At 45.3% G+C, this 17,678-nt stretch overlaps 1 protein-coding gene across 1 annotated transcript in view; it reads left to right on the top strand.

Annotated features, from left to right (window-relative positions):
- Positions 1 to 1,399: 1,399 nt before the first annotated feature.
- The window catches only part of Tbcel (tubulin folding cofactor E like), a 61,038-nt gene continuing 44,759 nt past the window's right edge, over positions 1,400 to 17,678 (top strand). Inside the window, exon 1 of the mRNA XM_013346121.2 lies at positions 1,400 to 1,557. The gene's annotated coding sequence lies outside the window, so the exon portion shown is untranslated. The remainder of the gene's footprint in view (positions 1,558 to 17,678) is intronic.

Here is a 17,678-nt window from a genome sequence, read left to right as displayed (position 1 = left end):
GATCCTCCAGTTCACTCTGCTCTTCCCACAGTCCTCTAGTTCACTCTACTACTCCCACGGCCCTCCAGTTCACTCTGCTCTTCCCATGATCCTCCTCACTGAGGCTGCTTTTAGCTGTGGCTCTGTCTATGACCTGGGCCCCTCAAAGCCATTACATTCTAAGGTGTCAGTAAAGTGCTCTCCAGGGCTGGAGGCAATCACCTGAGTTCTCTAAGCCCACTCATTGCCCAAGTCATTGTCCTTGGAACACATTCATCAACCAGGTCCTTCTCACGTCTCCCTCCAGCCTAATCCCCACCTATGGGACAAGGGAAAAAACAAAAGAAAATGACCAATTTAACTCCCCAGAGACTGAGGATGGTAAGCAAGATTGGGACTCACCTAGAGATTTTATCCTGTCTCTAGGGAAATATCAGTATGTACATATGCATGTTCATAGCATTCCCCCACATCTTCCTGGACACATGCTACACAAAAGCACATGGGCTTTGTGCATAGAGATCTCCTCAACTCCTAGAATTTCCACGCATGTATCTGTGCAAATCTGTGTCCTCCTCAGGGTCAGCCTGCAGCATCCCCATTCCACAGGCAGTGTCCTGCAAAGAAAGGAACAGAGAAGCATAAAAGCCCAGCAGCCCGCGTGAGGCTTCTGGAGCAGGGGCTATGCATAGCCTGGTGTGATGCACGTGTTCTTTGGAGCTAGCTTGATTAGGCTTCAAGTCTCAGCCTGGCCATTTTGACTAATAGGTGATCTTAAGCAGATCACTAGGAGATTTGCAGAAGCCTTTTCTTTTTCTTTTCTTTTCTTTTCTTTCTTTCTTTCTTTCTTTCTTTCTTTCTTTCTTTCTTTCATTCTTTCTTTCATCTCCTGTGTTTAGGGGCTGTGGCTGTTAAAGCACTCGATAGGTGACCGCTGTAACTGTTAGTGTCGGAAGCTTCAGGTGCCCCAGGCCTGGAGCACAGAGCAAGGGGCGGATTGTCCTCACACCTAGATGCACATGACGCATAAAGAGCTTTACAGGAAATTTTATAGATGAGGTCAGCGGAGTCAGGGACAGGTAGTGTCACAAATAGTCAGGGTCGCACAGAGTCAGGCCACGACCGCAGGTGTGTGGCCAGGTTCAGTCCAGGGAATCTTTCTCCGAAGACATTTCTCTTGCAAGTGATCGGTCTTTGGACCAGCTGGTGCTCCCCTGGTGCACCAATAAGGAAAGCAAACAGACAGGGCGCATTTCTGATCAAGTCTAGGTGGATACCACCATCCCGGTTGCCATGGCAACCGCAGCTTGGTCTCAGAGGCTCAGCGCACGGCCCCTCCCAATCACGCAGCGGACGTGACACGTGCGGCGGGGTCACGTGTTGTTGTTGGGGGCCCCCCCGAAAGCTGCTTCCGGGTCAATGCAGGACACTGGGCTCCGGCGGCCTGAGAGGGGGTCGAGGTGAAGCGGAGCCGGGCCGGGGCCGGCCGGGAGGAGGCCGGAGGCAGAGCGGCGGCGACGGCGGTGGCCGGGCGGGCGGAGGCGCAGCCTGAGGAGCCGCCGCCTCCCGGGCCGAGGGGTGAGTGTAGCTCGGCCGCCGCTCTGCTGGGGCCAGAGGCCCAAGGCGTGTTCTCCTAAGAGTGGGGCAGTGGGGTTAGGAAGCCAGGCCTGGGACCCCGGGAGGACCGAGCATTGACAGAGGGAGGCTGGGCAGCGGGAGTAAGCTAGGATGCTCCTTACCTCCCTGAGGCCTGGAGTATGGGAGATGCTCCCTTGGTGGGAAACTTAGCTTTGAATCATTGAATCAGGAAAATGTGTGTCCCTATCTGTAAGACACCTGATTTGGTGTCTTGCTGGGAAACAGCAGCCGTTCGTATACTCCTGGGTCACTAGGCCTGTCCCTTCCAGGACTGCTGAAAGGAATTTGGGGAGCATATAGTTGCCTCAAGTCGAAGTAAGATTGCGAGCTGCCCGGAGACCCCATCTTGGTTTTCGGGAGTGGTTGAAAGGTCTGTGTGTTGAGAATCAAGAGTACAGGTTTCTGGGACTGCTGATAGGAAGACAGTCTGGGATTTAAGCAAGGAAGAGTTGCCCCTTATGAACACAGGCAGTGGTTGCAGAAGTTGTATTGAAGAAAAGTTAATTGAAAGAGTTGGGACTGTTGACAGACAGTGGAGGAAGGAGGAGCTTCACTCCAACGTTGCTTAGCTACTCTAGTTTGTAGGCACCGCCTTAGGGCTGGCAGGACCTCAAGGCCAGCTAAGTGCTTGGCTGGGACTCTGTTTTTGTGTGGATGTTTGTGTGTGTGTGCCAAGGAGTTCTTAAATAGGTTTCTATGGGTCCATCCTGAGCAAAGAGAGCTTGAGGGGATTGTTTGGGAAAGGTGGCAAGGCCTTTGGGGCCAAACAGGCTTGGCTGGGCTTGTTCCTGCTGTGTTTCTTCTTTGTGGCTGTCTCTGTGACTCTTGAATAGGTTTCCATAGGCCCATCTTGATCAGAGAGTTTGAGCAGGACCTGAGGATTAAGTATGGCTAGTTAGTCTGGGTCCTCTGGCTTTAGTTCTCTGTGTAATGACTTTCCTAACTTAAAACCAAAAACTTCAGTAATAAAGACACTATATTTTAGTACATACATCTACATATGAATGAAAAGCTTCATAAAGTACTGTTTTTGTGAGTATTTGTTTTGTTTTCATACAGAAGCTCTTGGTACGGTTGGCCTTGAACTCAACCGTGTAGCCCAGGGCTAGCCTGCTACTGACTGTAGTCCTGCTGTCTCAACCTCCCCAGTGCTGAGCTCCAAGGCATGAGGTACCAGGCTATGCCTCATGCTGCCTTGTTTACCCTTGTCAGGTGCCTTCTGCTTATTTCTGCTATATTCCATTTTTTCCCCCAGTGGAAAGAAAAATGCTGACAGAATCCCATGAAATCGATTCACAAGTCACAATTTGTGGTTAGAGAAAATGTCATTTTTAGGCCTATGCCGTGAGTGAGTCAATGTCCCTATACTGTAAGCTTCTAGAGAACAGTGTGCTCTTTGGATGGGGCAGCTGAGTGCTTCTGTTGTAACCATTACCATGTGTTTGATCCATTTCCTGAAGTACCACAACGCTGGTTTTTGATGAAACTGGGGGCAAGTGTGCTTTTATTTTCTCTAGCCTTTGCTGTGCCTGAGAAACTTGTCAGGTCTAGTTCATTCCGCCACGTTATCTTTCTGTAATACTTCACAGGCTTTTTTTTTTTTCTGTTCCAGTATTAAACAGTAACTCTGAGCGGTGAGACTGGAGAGAGCCCCTGCTCTTCCAGAGGACCGGAGTTTCGTTCCCAACACTCATGTCAGGGGGCTCACATCTGCCTGTAGCTCCAGTTCCAAGGGGATCCATAAACTTCCTCTGGTCTCTGTGGGCACCTGTACACATGTGGCACGTACCCACACGGGTATACCCACATCCATGCAAATAAAAACGAAATCAGTTTGTAAAAAGAAATAAAGAGAGAAAGGAAGGAAGACTGATTGACCTTTTTGCTCTTTGATGTCATCTCAAGTTCTTGGTAGTTTTTAGATGATGGATTTGCTTTCTATCTGTATCAGGATAGAAAGCTCATGTGTTGGTACACATTTTAAACCATCAGAAATTGACTATGACCTTCAGGGAATACCTGAGTTTCTCCTATGAAGACACTTCTTTAAATGTTTACAAAATAGATGGCAGGCTGGGGAGGTAACTCAGTAGGTAAGTGGCTTCCCCTGCACGCGTGAGGACTTGTGTTCCCTAGTATCCTCCTAAAGAAGCTAGGTGTTGTGGCATATATCTAGTCCAAGCACTTGGGAGGTCAAGACGGCAAGATCCCAGGGGCTAAGTCAGTGAGCTCCAGGGTTGATGAGAGACTGTCTCAGAACCTAAGGAAGATAGCTCACATCCATCGCTGGCCTGCATACATGTATGTGTATCTGCAGACATGTACACACCACACAAAATAGATGAAATCCATAGAAAAAACAATGAAGCTTTAATTCTTTTTTTTTTTTTCCAGACAGGGTTTCTCTGTGTAGCCCTGACTGTCCTGGAACTCACTCTGTAGATCAGACTGGCCTTGAACTCACAGAGATCCACTTGCTTCTGCCTCCCTAGTGCTGGGATTAAAGGTGTGGGACACCACTGCCCAGCCAATGGTAATTCTTAATAAACATTGATTGGTGTTAGTGAACAAAGTGAGGGGCCTTCATGTGTTGCTGCCTCCATTGAAAGTTCGCACACAGCCTGTCCAGGGCATCCAGCAAGCAGTGTAATGGGTCTTTTTCTGTCCCGTCCATCAGTCAGCTCCCAAATAATCTTATTAATTATGAAAGCTTGGTCTAGATCTTAGTTTGTTCCTAACTAGCTCTTATCACTTAAATTAACCCATTTTTATTAATCTACTTTTTACCATGTGGCTTTTACTTTTCTTTGTGTATGTCTGATTTCCCCCATGTCTTGTTGATGTCTCTTCTGCTCCTCAATTTTCTCCTCCTACTTCCTCTCTCTGCCCAGAAGTCCTCCCTATACTTCCTGCCTAGCTATTGGCCATTCAGCTCTTTATTAAACCAATCCCAGCAATATATCTTCACACAATGTACAAGCGTCCCACAGCAATGTGACGTGTCACCTCATTTCAGTAACTGATGACAGGCTGTACCCTTCAGACGACCTTGACAGTGCTGCTTTGCATTGTGGATGAAGATGGAATCAGAGGCATGATCACCAGGAAAATGTTGCCCAAGTTAAACCTCATCCATCGAGCATGTCTTCGGTAGACGCTGTATGAAAGCACAGGTCGCTGGCAGACTGAGGTTTATAAAATGGGCCTCCTGCCTGCACTGTTGGCTGTGGCATGGCTACTTTGGAGAAGGGTTAGGCTGGCATGTGTGAACTATCTTTGGACACTGTGCCTTCTGACCAGCCAGATATTGCTTGTTTTGAAGAACGTTTTGTAGTAGGTGTTGAGTTCACTCAGGAAGATCCCCACTCATTTTATATCTTGGGGGGATCATTTGTACACCTGAATAAACAGCTTTGGCACTCACGGGGTGTGATCCTGTGTCCCTTTTAAGTGTTTATTTCTTCTCTTGACCCTCACACCCACAGAACGCTCTTCTGCCCTTGTAAATTTTGCTTCCAGACTGCTGAGGGTTTGGAAATTGGATTCTTAGTACTTGTTAGAATTCTGTGTAAAATGAGATTGCGTTGCTCTGAATAATGACTCTTGTGTGTGCATGTGTGTTTGTGTGTGTTTCTTGATAGTTCAATGGTATAACATGTGGGCTATTCAGGCCTGTCTACACATCTTATTCCTGAACTGTGTTTTTTTTTTTTTTTTCAAAAAGGGAGAATCCTTTAATAATTTAGCATAAAATCGAGTTATATAAACTTGGTATATTCCAGGGTTGTTTTTTTTTTTTGAGTGCCTCTTGGATTCTGGGTCTGGCCAGCTATATAAGAGACCACCAATACAACCCTCCCACCCCGCTTCCCTGCCACCAAACTCGAGATTGAACTTAGGGCCTGACCCATGCTAGGCGAATGCTCTACCTCTGACCTATATATTCCAGGAAGATTTCTGAAAAGTAACTTGGGGCTACAATTTGGGTTTAGTAGGTGACAAATACCCTGAGCTGTGTCCTACATACGGTTTGTCATGGCGTTGCCTTTCCTGCCCTTTGAGGCGATGCCTCCTGATTTTTCTCTTGGGGCTTAGATCTGCGGTCGGCCAGCTATCATGATGTGTGACATTCTGATTCCACTTTATCTTGCCCAGCTTTGAGAGACAGAGAGAGAGCTCTTACAGAAAAGGTGGCTATCGTTATTTCTTTTCTCTACAAAATCCAATAGCTAGCTGCTTCCCAGTGGAGGCACTAAGTAAAGCCCCTAGTGCAATGGTGGACATTCAGGGCCTTCTCCAGCTTTCCCCAATTTTCTGTGTGACCATCATTCCGTTTCCCAAAGCAGATACTCTTCATTGTGCCTCCCTTTGCCTGGAAAAGGGTGTCCCTTTCTTTGTCAAATCCTGTTTTTTCTCCCTTCATCTCATGTAACCTCTCTCATGTGAAGTATTTGCACTTGTGTTCCTGTGCCAGAAGTACCCAGAGGTCAGGCTCTGACACCACCTTGAATCTCGAAGCTAGCCAACATCGTTCACAGCACAAGTGAGTATTCTGCGGAACCTACAGTTAGAAAGTAGATCCCTGATTCCTTCCCGGGCTTCCGGAACCAAAATCTCTGGGTGGAGCCCGGGAATCTATGACTTAGTGCTCTGCTCCATGATTGTTCTGCCCAGTAAAATTTACAAGTGACCAACCTAGCATAATGCTTTAAACTGTAGCAGGTACACACAGATGGCTTTTGAGCACATGATGTTTAACGAACTGAGCAATGTCCTCTTTCAACAGGCTTAATTCCAGCTTTAATTCCTGGGCTTTGAAGTCAGCCTCCCTTGGAATCCTGGCTCTGTCAGTCACTAGTCAAATGACCCAGGGCTTTGTTTTGCCTGGATTTTCTGGTCTCAAATGGGGTTAATAGCGCCTTTTATGAGTGTCGTGAGAATTAAATGAGATAGCAGTGGCAGGCAGCACAGCATTTGCACACAGGAAACTCATGTTTCTCTGCTGTTGTGAAGATCGTGGCTTTAACAGCATCGTCCTGGCCAGGAAACCGATTGATCGGGAGGCCAGACCCCAGCCCAGTCTTCACTAATACAGGAACTGCTTGCATGGTCTCAGGAATTCAGGCAGATCAGATTTGCCACTTTAGGTTAACAGATCCAGGATCTATGTAGTAATTAAAGACATAAGAATGTTCTTCTGTCTTTAAAAAGATTGCTATTAAAATAGCTTGTTTACCCCACACCCATTTCCCCATTGCCCAGTGAAGAGAATGTAAACTCTATAAACATAGCTCCTTGTGGTGGGACCACAGCTGTACTCACCTTCTAGGCCCCTTCCCACAATACACCACAGCAGTGACACCAGGCCCTCTCTACCTACGTCTGTCACTCACTGTTACGGGTACACCAGCTCCCCGCTTTTCCATCTGGTGGGTTTCTGATGGCTCCTTTCCAGACCATATCATGTGTAACCCATGTCCTTAGTGAAGTTAGTCACACCCTCCATGTTCTTAGAGTGCTCTGCCCATGCTTCTGTATGAACTCCACGTATACACTTGACTTGTTTGTTGGGAGCAGGGTTAGCCTTGGTTGTGTTTCTAGCTGTTGTGTGCAAACCGTGTAAACTCAAGGGAGAGGATGTTGGTGATTTACCTTAGGCTTCTCTTTGCCGTGACTTCCCTCTCTCAGTGTTCACACTGACAACCGTTTATTAATTCCATACAATTTGCTGACCACTTAACTAGATGCTTTCATTGAAAGAATTTTATTCTGTAATGTTCACAACAGCTCAAACCAGCAATGTGTTGCTTCATTTTACTGTCCAGGACACAGGCATAGAAAGGTAACTTGTGTAAACTACTTAATGGTGACTGAGAATGAACTCAGAATTTAATGAAGCGTGCTTTTTTAAAAATAAAGATTTTTTTTATTTCTAATTATGTATATACTGTGTGCCTGTGTGTGAGTACATGCATGGGAGTGCAGGTGCCTGTGAAGTCCAGAAGAGGGCATTGGATCCTTCGGAACGAGTTGTATGTGGTTGTGAGCCTCCTGGCACAGGTCCTCCGTAGGAGTAGTACATCCTCTTGACCACTGGCCTGTCTCTCCAGCTCTTGGAAGCATCCTCTTAAGCACAATGTTTTTCTTAAAGTAGAATATTAAATACACACACACACACCAGGAGATTTTTAAGTAGTTTCGTTTTCAAAACTCAGGATCTTGTGGTATGAAAATCTGATTAGCATCCTTAGAAATGTAGCCCAAAGTACTTTTGCAGATGGTGTTAAAATTATCTTAGGATAATGCTTTCCCTGTGATTTTCCAGATTCTTCTTCCCAGTCTTCGGTGATTCCCCCACCAGTGTACTTGATTCTCCTACTGTGTCATGTCTATTCAAAATGACATCCAGTTTTCCGTTCATCTACCCAGTACTTGCGTGTGCCAGGATCTGCTGTGGTAACACGATGGGGCTGACAGCCTCACTCTGGTGGGGACAAGACGTGTCTTGTGGAGTAAAGAGGATGAAGAGAGGGTGACGACAGTGACACTGTGTCTGGATTTGACAGTGTGGTCAGAGGCAGCCTCTTTGGGAAGGTGACATTTGTCTTTAAATTTGAGACACATGCATGCTGAGATGAAGCTCTCGGCAAAGAGCCAACGAAGGGGAAATTAGCTGGGCAATTTTAGAAAGAAAAGGAAGAGTAGAAGGAAGTGGGGTTAGAAGGATAGGCAGAGAGCAGAGCTCGGGAAACCTAAGGAAATAAAGCCTCGGAGGTACACGGTTGAGATTGGTTTTATTCCGAGGGAGAAAGGAGGCCATCAGCATTTCGAAGAACACCACTTGACTTACATGTTGAGTAGCTCCCAGGAAGCTAGGAGACAGCGGTGAGGAAACTGTTGCAGAGGGCGATGGCTGCTTGAACTGGACCAGGGGATAAAACCAGGGAGAGCAAGGTGGATTTGCATGTGATGCTGACGAAGGAAGAGCAACCAGACTGAGGGATGAAGATGTCTGATTCTGATTCTGCCCCAGGCACTTCCTAATCAAAGGCCTCCATCCTCCAAGGGTGCCTCCCACGGGTATGGCTGTGCTCAACACTCAACACCGCTCTACTCTGGTTAGATCCCCTCTGGGTGTTCTCTCTCTCTCTCTCTCTCTCTCTCTCTCTCTCTCTCTCTCTCTCTCTCTCTCTCTGTACGTGTGTGTTTGTGTGTACATGCATGATTGTGTGTGTGTGTGTATAGTCAAACATGTATGGAGGTCAAAGGTCAGGTATCTTCCTTGATTGTTCTTTATCTTTTCTTGTTTTTTGTTTGTTTGTTTGTTTTTCTTTTTGAGACAGGGTCTCTAAGTTAATGTGAAGCTTGCTTTAGCTAGATTGGCTGGCTGGCAGACAGGCTCCTGAGAGCCTCCTGACTCTGTGAGATTTTACATCTGTGTATGTAAGACGGAACTTGGGTCCCTATACTTGCATAGAAAGCACTTTGTTAACTGAGCTGAGTTCTTCTTCTTTCTTTTTTTTTTTTTTTAAGCCACTTAGGTATATGATCTGAAGTGATTATTTTTTCATGTTTTGAAATTTGTATAAACTGGGATACATATGTGTGTATGTGTGTGTGTTTCACACTTTTACTTTAAATTCTAGGGCCTAAACCCAAAGCTAAACCCCAAACCCAAATCCCCAAGCCCTCAACATTGTTGTAAAATGTATTCATGTTGATGAGGAAGCTTTATGAGCGTTTGTTAACTTCCACTGCTGTGTAACATTTCATTTTATGTCTATGTTGTAATAGATCCATTTGCTCCCGGATTTTTGCAGTTTCAAAGTGCTGTTGATGGCATTCTTACCCTTGTCTCTGGGTGCAAATGGACCAGTTCTTCTAGAGCAATGGTTCTTAATCTTTCTGATGCTGATACACTTTAATACAGTTACTCCTACCATAAAATTATTTTTGTTGCTACTTCATACATGTAATTTTGCTGCTTTGTAAATCTTAATGTAAATATCTGTGTTTTCTGATGGTCTTAGGTGACCCCTGTGAAAGGGTCATTTGACCCCCACAGAGGTCACAACCTATGGGTTGAGAACCACTGCTCTAGATCTTCGAGAGTTAGAATCAGTGGATCAAATGACAGGACCTGGTGCTGGCAGGACCTGGTGGTGCATGCCTGTATTCCCAGCACTCTGGAGGTAGAGGCAGGATGATCACAGTCTCAGGCTGGCCTGGGCAAACACAGTGAGACACTGTCTCCAAATGAATAGTGGGGTGTTTATCTTTAGGTTTGCTGTCCAGAGATCTATTGTGTTCTAAGCTGAGCACATCAGTGTACTCATGCTAGCTACACTGCGCTCTCTACAGTGTAGGCGTGCTTTTCCTCGGTACCTTTGCCGTCAGAGTTTTAAGCTTTCACTTGTGTGTGTGTAAAACTGTGGATATTTTCATTTTTGTCTGGATGATTATTATGATCATCTTTTATATAAATTTATTAGCCAGTTGAGAGTTATCTCCTGATACATACTTGTTCATGTCTTTTATCCATTTTTTTCTGTTGGATTTTAATTTTTTTTATAAAAAGAAATCTCTATGCTTTATGTGAAATGCATAATCTTTTTCCAGTTTCAGACTTGTCTTTTACATTTTTAATGTCTTGACGATCAAAGACTTTTAGTTTCGCTGTCCAGCTTCTTTCTGTGTTGCAGATGTTTTGTTGTGCCGTCTAAGTCAAGGGCATACAGCAGTCCTTAGGTGGACTGCCTGTTCGCCTCCCTGGGGATGCTTGCTCTTCCCTTTTATCTGAATATGACCTTTTCCCTGTGCTGCTCTGAGGTTGGTGCTGATTTTCTTCTCTCCCATCTTTTTATTTTTATTTTTCCGGATATATTTTCTCTGTCCCAGGATTAATTATTGACTGGTTTATGTTTTTCTTATGATTTCTCTGCCCCTGCATGTCTTATTTACATGGGCCTGCTTTCTCTTCTTTTGGTCTGATCTTCTTTCCCTAAATTGTTCTTGAATGAAGTGTAGTTGGTTTTCTGCAAAGCCACCCAGAGTTAGTGGATGTGAAACACTTGTTCCCACAGGAAATACAGGCTAGTTCCTGTAAGCGCGTGACCCCGAGGACATGGTCGGTCAAACGAGCAGTGACAATCCATGACCTCCTCTGTGTATCTGTTTTAAGACACTTGTTTACTTGCTTGGCTCCCAGTGAATTCACTGTGCTGTGGTTTGCCTGAGTGAAGCTGTCTAGCAGGTGTGTTTTCTCCGAGAGACGCAGCGAGCCTCCTGTGTCTTTGGAGCACATCCCGTTTCAGCGCTAGACTTCTTAAGCAGCGACAGCAGTAGACTCACAAAACCACGACCAACCTAGCTCTGACTAGATCCCCAAATGGGAGCCTGTTTACAGCAGGAGAGCTGGAACCAGAGGGCGGAGTCCTACCCACTTCTGCTCAGCTGCAGGTCCTCATTGGTGACTCACATCCTCAACCCTCTGCATGTATCCACAAGTAACTACAAGGACCCTGAGTGTTGATGTGCAGATCCATTTTGGCAAGCAAATGGATTTGAGACCTGGAAGCTGTATGGAACGGAGCTGTGAAATGCTGGAGATGAATTTTCAGGAGATGGTTAGCTCCAATGTTCTCCTTGTCATACACGCATCTCAGTACTATTCTAAGAGGATAATTTAGTGCGGTGTCTTTAAAATACCAGAAGACTTTCTTTTCTGAAGGATACTTTTATTGTATTTATAATCATGGCATTGTTACTAAGTCCATAGGTTTGAAGCAAATTAGGAAAGATTTTCAGTTCTTACTATGTTAAAAATAAATCTAAATTATTAAACCCTTATTGCAGTGACTCATTAAGATCATGTTTTTCATGAGCATCATTAATATTTTAAGGCCTAAGTTTTATAAAGGCAAGTACCCTTTATGAAAGAATAGCTTTCATTCCTTTAGCAATGTGTGTTCTCATATTAACAAGAAATGTATAGATGAAGATTTTATCCTTCATAACTCATATCTCTAAATGCATTTATTACAACTTACCTATTTTATCCTTCGGGCAGGTGGAAAGGTGGCAGGAAGTCATCCAGTTAACAAGGAAGGCTTTATGAACATCAGACATTTTCACTATGCTGCCTCATTATTTGCCATTAATCAGTATAGTCATGGGCCCTAAAAGTCTAGATCAAATCTATTTAACAAGGATTGTAAGTAAGCTGTCCAAACCAATACCCCTACTCTCATGGTCACTCCGAGTAATGGTCGTAGTAGGTGGTGGGCATGACGGGACCCCAGCATCAGTAGATGCCTCTTGTGGTAAATGTGTTTCCTGGTACCGCTACATTTGTTCTCCAGCAAGTCTCTGAGGTGGGAGTTCAGGGTACGCTATTACTCTTTCCATTGCATAAGAACACGAAGGCTTGGAGATCTTCAGCCACACGGCCTGCTGGACTCGATCATTAGCTCTGGAGTCAGCACTCACAGGCAACAGGGCTGGAGTACGGCATAGAATTGAACTTGTGACTTTGCTTTCCATGTGTAAACTTTGGCATACTCTCCATGTGGCTCTTCTAATGTCTGGCAACCCATGGTTACCAGAGTGCTTTGTTATCTGCAGAGGGCTGTTGTATGATACGTTAGCTGTCTGTTCCTGATGAGCCTCGGCCTTCCCATAGTGGCTTCCCTAGCTGCTTCTGTAGTGCAGAGATAATGAAGTAATCTGTAGACAGCTAGGTAATGACCTTAAACTTGTGTGCTACAGCTGCAAGAAAATGTGCACAAGTGATCCATTCAAGAGGGGGTGCTGTGCTGCTGTTCCAGAGACAGTGGCTCCAAATAGTTTCCCCGCTTTGGTGAGTAACCAGGCAGGTCTCCTGTTCTGTGCTTGGCTTCAGTGCCTTCAACGTAGTTACAGTAAGAATTTGGCTGCAATGATTTTCATGCACTTTTGCAAGGTCTAGTTCTAGGATTTGTATGCAATGCTGTGTACTGTTGACATGAAGTGTTCCTTTTTTAATGAAGTCAGCATGGCTCAGCAGATTAGATACAAGAAGGGTGACTTAGCAGACTGGTCGGGCCCCAGAAGCCTGAGCAGATCCCCTCAGTTGCCCAGGCTGTAAATACAGATAAGTGTGAGTGTGTCTCAGAGAGCGCCTGTGGAAAATTTCTAGGCTTTAAAGTGATTGCTAATCTCTGTGTGGAGAGGTTTGGTTTGGGGACATCGCTTCAAGAGTCAGTGTCTCTAATCCTGCTCGGAGTCAGTGCAATGATAAAGCTGTGAGATTCCCCCAGATGGGACCCAGGTCAAACGGAAACATCAGGTGGGTGTTGATTTGTTTGCGAGTGAGATGGGTATGAGGGCTTCAGGAGGAGTCTCTTTGGAAGATGCTGAAGTAGAGTGCAGTAAATGCTAACCTCTGTGTTGTGGTTGCCAAGTGTCTGGGAAGCATTTTTTTCTGTTTCTGGGTGCCTAATAGGAATATGGGCAGTTGGTTTGCAGAATGTTTTAGGCATTTAGAAACTACAAACATTAGGAATTATTTAGAAATGAATACTTATGAAATAATTCTGCATGAAGAGGTACTTTGTCAGGTTTCCTCCCCCTGGGTCAGGCATTTCAGGTCCTGTGCTTGAATACACTAAAAAGCTAGCATGGACATCAGCCGTGTTTGCTAGTGTGTCCCTGTAGCTGAGAAAACCTTGCCAACACTTGTGTGTGACTTACGTGCTATGGTATGGCTTACCGTAGAAAACGCAGAGCTCACCTGGGTAACTAACATACAGCCTCAGTTTTAGCATCTCTGATGTCACTGCGTCAAGGACAGAACTGCAGACCTAAAGTTCATGTTGCTTGTAAGGAGACCTGTGGTGCTGCTAGACCTTTGGTCTAAGAATGAAGAATTTGAGGAATTCACATTTCATCTGCCAATGTTTTCATTGACAGGTGTGTGTGTGGGGTGTGTGTGTGTGTGTGTGTGTGTGTGTAAAAAAGTATGATGTGGTGCCTATTACACTAAGATATTGTGTGGAATGCAGGTGACAGAGAGGCTCTGGGAATAGGGTGATTGATTGACTGGTGTGAGATCATGGTGATATGACGTGGGGTTGATGACTTGTCTTGCATCTGGAATGTGAAGAGGAAGCTACCAAGTTGGCTAGCCGTGTCTCTGCAGGGTAGCTCTGAAAGTTTGCTTGAGTTTTCTTTACTTTACCTCTTTACCTTTTCTTTACTTTTCAACCAAAGAGGCCATCTAGCTAGATATATTACATAACCCCAGAGGGAGCAGGTAGAGTTGAGGGGCTGCATGTTGACTTCAGCATAGATTAAATTGGGAGTGTCAGGAGAAGGAGATCCACCTTTTTTACTGCCTTGGACTGTGTCCTTGAGGTGTCCATTTGGAAGGTGTGGCTAGTATTTGTGACTTCCACTGTAACAGCTCCTTAATGGGATTAAGACCCTGAACAGGGATTTTTGTAGGCTTGTAGTTTGTATGTATGTGTGGACACAAGTGTTTCGTGAACTTGGAGGCAGATTCTAAAGATATGTGTCTAAAAGCCACTTTATCCTTGAGTTGAGAATACACATCTCCACAGCCTGGAAAGCATGGTCTGGGAGGACAAACACCATAAGGTGCATTCCTTGCCACTGGCTGTGTGTTCTGGTGTGACTCTGCTACATTTGCAGCAGAGAGGAAAGGTGTTTGGCTGCATTTACTGCCACGTCTAGGTCAGCTAAGGAAAGGAAGGCCCCACGGCAGGAGTTACAGGGCCTGTGGTTCTGACCCTATTGCTTGCTTACTTTCAAGTAGAAGTTTTAAAACATTCAGATCAGATAATGTAGTTTTTAAAACCAGTAAGGTGATTACTCATCTTTAGAATCTTAAATTCTTTTCCTGAGGGAAATATGTAACTCTTCCGTACATTGTCTGTACACAGCCCCAAGCGTGATTGTGTCTTAGTGGTGATGCACTTGTGCTATGGCCCAGACACACTTGTTCAGAAATGAAGCAAGTAAAACCCTGCAGCTTCCTAGAATACAATGTTGAAGGAACTAGCGAGGTTTAGTGTCAAAAACAGAAAGCTTTTTTGTGATGCGATTAGAGGAGGCATCCACACTTAGTGAAAGTCAAATAGACTAAGAAAAGAACTTGAAAAAATTAAGAAAGCTGGTATCCTGGGTGATTGTGGAGCATGACCAGCAGAGTGCCTTCCTTGAGCTTCCTTCTGTCACTTTCGGTTGACCTGCTGACCTTCCCAGACTCCCCTCATACTTAGCCAATGCATTTCTGTTTTTTACCTTAAAAATCAGCAAGTATTACCTCTGGGTTTTCTTCAGCAGCTGTTCATCTCTTCCACTTTCATCCAAGTCCCTCAGACCAGGCCCATGTTCTTTGTCTCTGCTTCCTCTTTATTTCCTCATTGCCCTGTGGTGTGGTTTAACTTCCTTGTCTGTGCTGGAATTGCTGCCACTGACCCTGAGGTGAACAAATTGCTCCACCCTGTAAGGATCTTAAAGTTCCATCTCTCTGTCTTTTGTTCCTTTCCTTTCCTTTTCTTCTTTCATTTTCCGAGACAAGGTTTCCCTGTGTAACAATCCTTGCTGTCCTGGAACTCACTCTGTAGACCAGATCTCAAACTCACAGAGATCCACCTGCCTCTGCATCCTAAGAGCTGAGATTAAAGGCATGCACCACCACCACCCGGCTGATTTCAGCTTTTACTATTGAAGATTGGGAACTCCATCTTTGCACTGGTCCACAGTGCCCTGTGAGAGGTTATCATTCTTTATCTCCACAGGGCAACCTCTGGCGGAGCGAGGCTAGCATCTACTGAACATCTTCCTAGAAAGTCGTCTGCACTTCCTCCCCCGCTGCCCTGTATTCTAGTGGTATTGGTAGTGTTTCAGGTCTCTCTGCCTGTCCGTGTTCCTTTGTCTTTTGTACTTGGAATAGTTTTCTCCAGCTGGCCCTCCCGCTAGATGGCCCAGGATTCACTTACTTTGTCATACTTTCTAAAGTTAACACTTCCTGTGTTTCTTAATATATATTAATATATATGGTATATATGCATACAAGCAAATATATATGTATGTGTGTATATGTGTATGTCAGAAGAGACACTGCCCCGCTGGAACTGGAGTTAGAGACAGTTATGGGCCAATCCATGGATGCTGGGAACTGAAACCAGGTCCTCTGCAAGAACTCTCAATTACTGATCCGTCTATCTAACACCCACTTTCCCCCTTTTGTGGGACTTGTTTATACGAGTATTATCTCATTCAGTTCCTTCTACGGGGCAAATGCTCTGAGTCAGGGTTTGAGTTTTATTTCTTCTTCCTTTCTCTAGTGCTCAGCACAGATTGAGCCTCTGGTACACGTATGTTCACTGATCCTCTATGAAATACACTCCATGGAAATGCCTATTCAATACATAAATGAGCGGGCAGATAGACCTCATTGGGATGACTTGGTAAAGTTAAAAAAGACGTCACAGAGAAAATGAAAAACCTTTGTTTACCCCTGCCCAACAGTTTGTGAGTCCCACGGTCGGATAGTCTTCTGAAGAAAGCAGACATCTACATGGAAAGAAACATCACTGGTGTGAAACCTCTCCTGACTAAGAGAAGCTGCAGGAGAATGGTGCAAACTTAGGCAAAATGTTTACCTTCTTTTTTCTTAGGTCAACATTGGCAGGTGCTTTCAGAGTGTAGTTTTCTGTCTTCTTTGGATAAATGGAGTCAGATACGCTGCCAGCGTCCCCTACTTCTAAGACTGACTTATATGTAATTGGGTCCAAATCAGTGTTTTCCTAGGTTAGGATAAATATTTTTATTTCTTTTCCTAAAGTGTAACTCTGGTCCCCAGCCATTGACAATTGTAGCCCCCTAGAGACTACCCAGAGAGTGCTCCACCGTGGAAGCCCTTCTCTGTGGGTCTCCAGATAGTGGTGACCTGGTGGCCCGAAGTTCCAAGGCCACCAACTGAACTTAGTTCAGCTCTGCTTCCTGGTATGGTTGTGCAACTGCCCTTGACTGGTAGAGGCTTGCCGGATGTCCCTGTAGCCCTGCTGCATGGCCCATAGTCCAGAGTGGACCTTGCCTTTGTCCTAGTGAGGGAGCAGTGAGGATCTGTAGGACCTGGTGGCTGCTGTCACCTGCCTGACCGCCTACACTCCTCCCCTGGTCCCGATGCTGAAGTTTGCTTCGGAGGCTCAGGTATGCACTCTCCTACTTGTCTACTGCAATTTACAAAGCTGCCTTCTTCTGTTGGATCGTCCGTTCTATTTCATGTTTCTTCCTCTTCATTCCTTTAGACTTATTAGAACGCTATATAGTCCACATGTCAGAAACACCAACACCATCTTCCTTTTTCATAGAAACTATAAATCCTGAGGAGATTAAATAAATAATAAAAAGCCGACAGACGATTGGGTCATACCTGTATAAATTACATGAAAACACCCACTCAGAAAGATGGCACCTGGTTCTGCTGAGCTCAGCTGCCTCCAAGTCAACAGTGGCATCGCTCCTCGCTGCCCTCCTTCCCAGGCCTTCTCTCAGCCTCGGTTGCTGTCCTGCTTGTAGTTCATTTCTCTCCAGGGATAGTCTGTGTATATACAAGCCGATTATTCTATTCTTATAAGGTTTAGATTTTACATTTTGGCCCTCTGAGATTGTATCTCTGTCTTTCGGAAGTTGTGAGCAGGGCTGGTAGTATTTATGTTTTAGGACGCACCCCGTTCCACGTTGTGTCTGTGGACAGCACGGCCACTGCTGACTAGAGGTTAGATCTTAACTAACCTTAGCACCCAGGGTCAGCTTTAACCCATTTTCTGCTCACGGTTGTGTTGGGTTTCATGCTTATTTTAATCTCCCCCTTTTTGGGCGGGAACGTAAAGGCCAGGCTGTTTGATAGTGTACGTGTGGGACTGGTACACTGTCTGTATGGCTCCCCTCCCATATCCATCCGCCCAGCAGGAGTGTGGGACTGGTACACTGTCTGTATGGCTCTCCTCCCATACCCATCCGCCCAGCAGGAGTGTGGGACTGGTACACTG

This window comes from Microtus ochrogaster, chromosome 5, assembly GCF_000317375.1.
Source record: "Microtus ochrogaster isolate Prairie Vole_2 chromosome 5, MicOch1.0, whole genome shotgun sequence".
Lineage (NCBI taxonomy): Eukaryota > Metazoa > Chordata > Mammalia > Rodentia > Cricetidae > Microtus > Microtus ochrogaster.
Note: the sequence above shows the minus strand (reverse complement) of the source record. Positions and strands in the feature narration are given on the sequence as shown.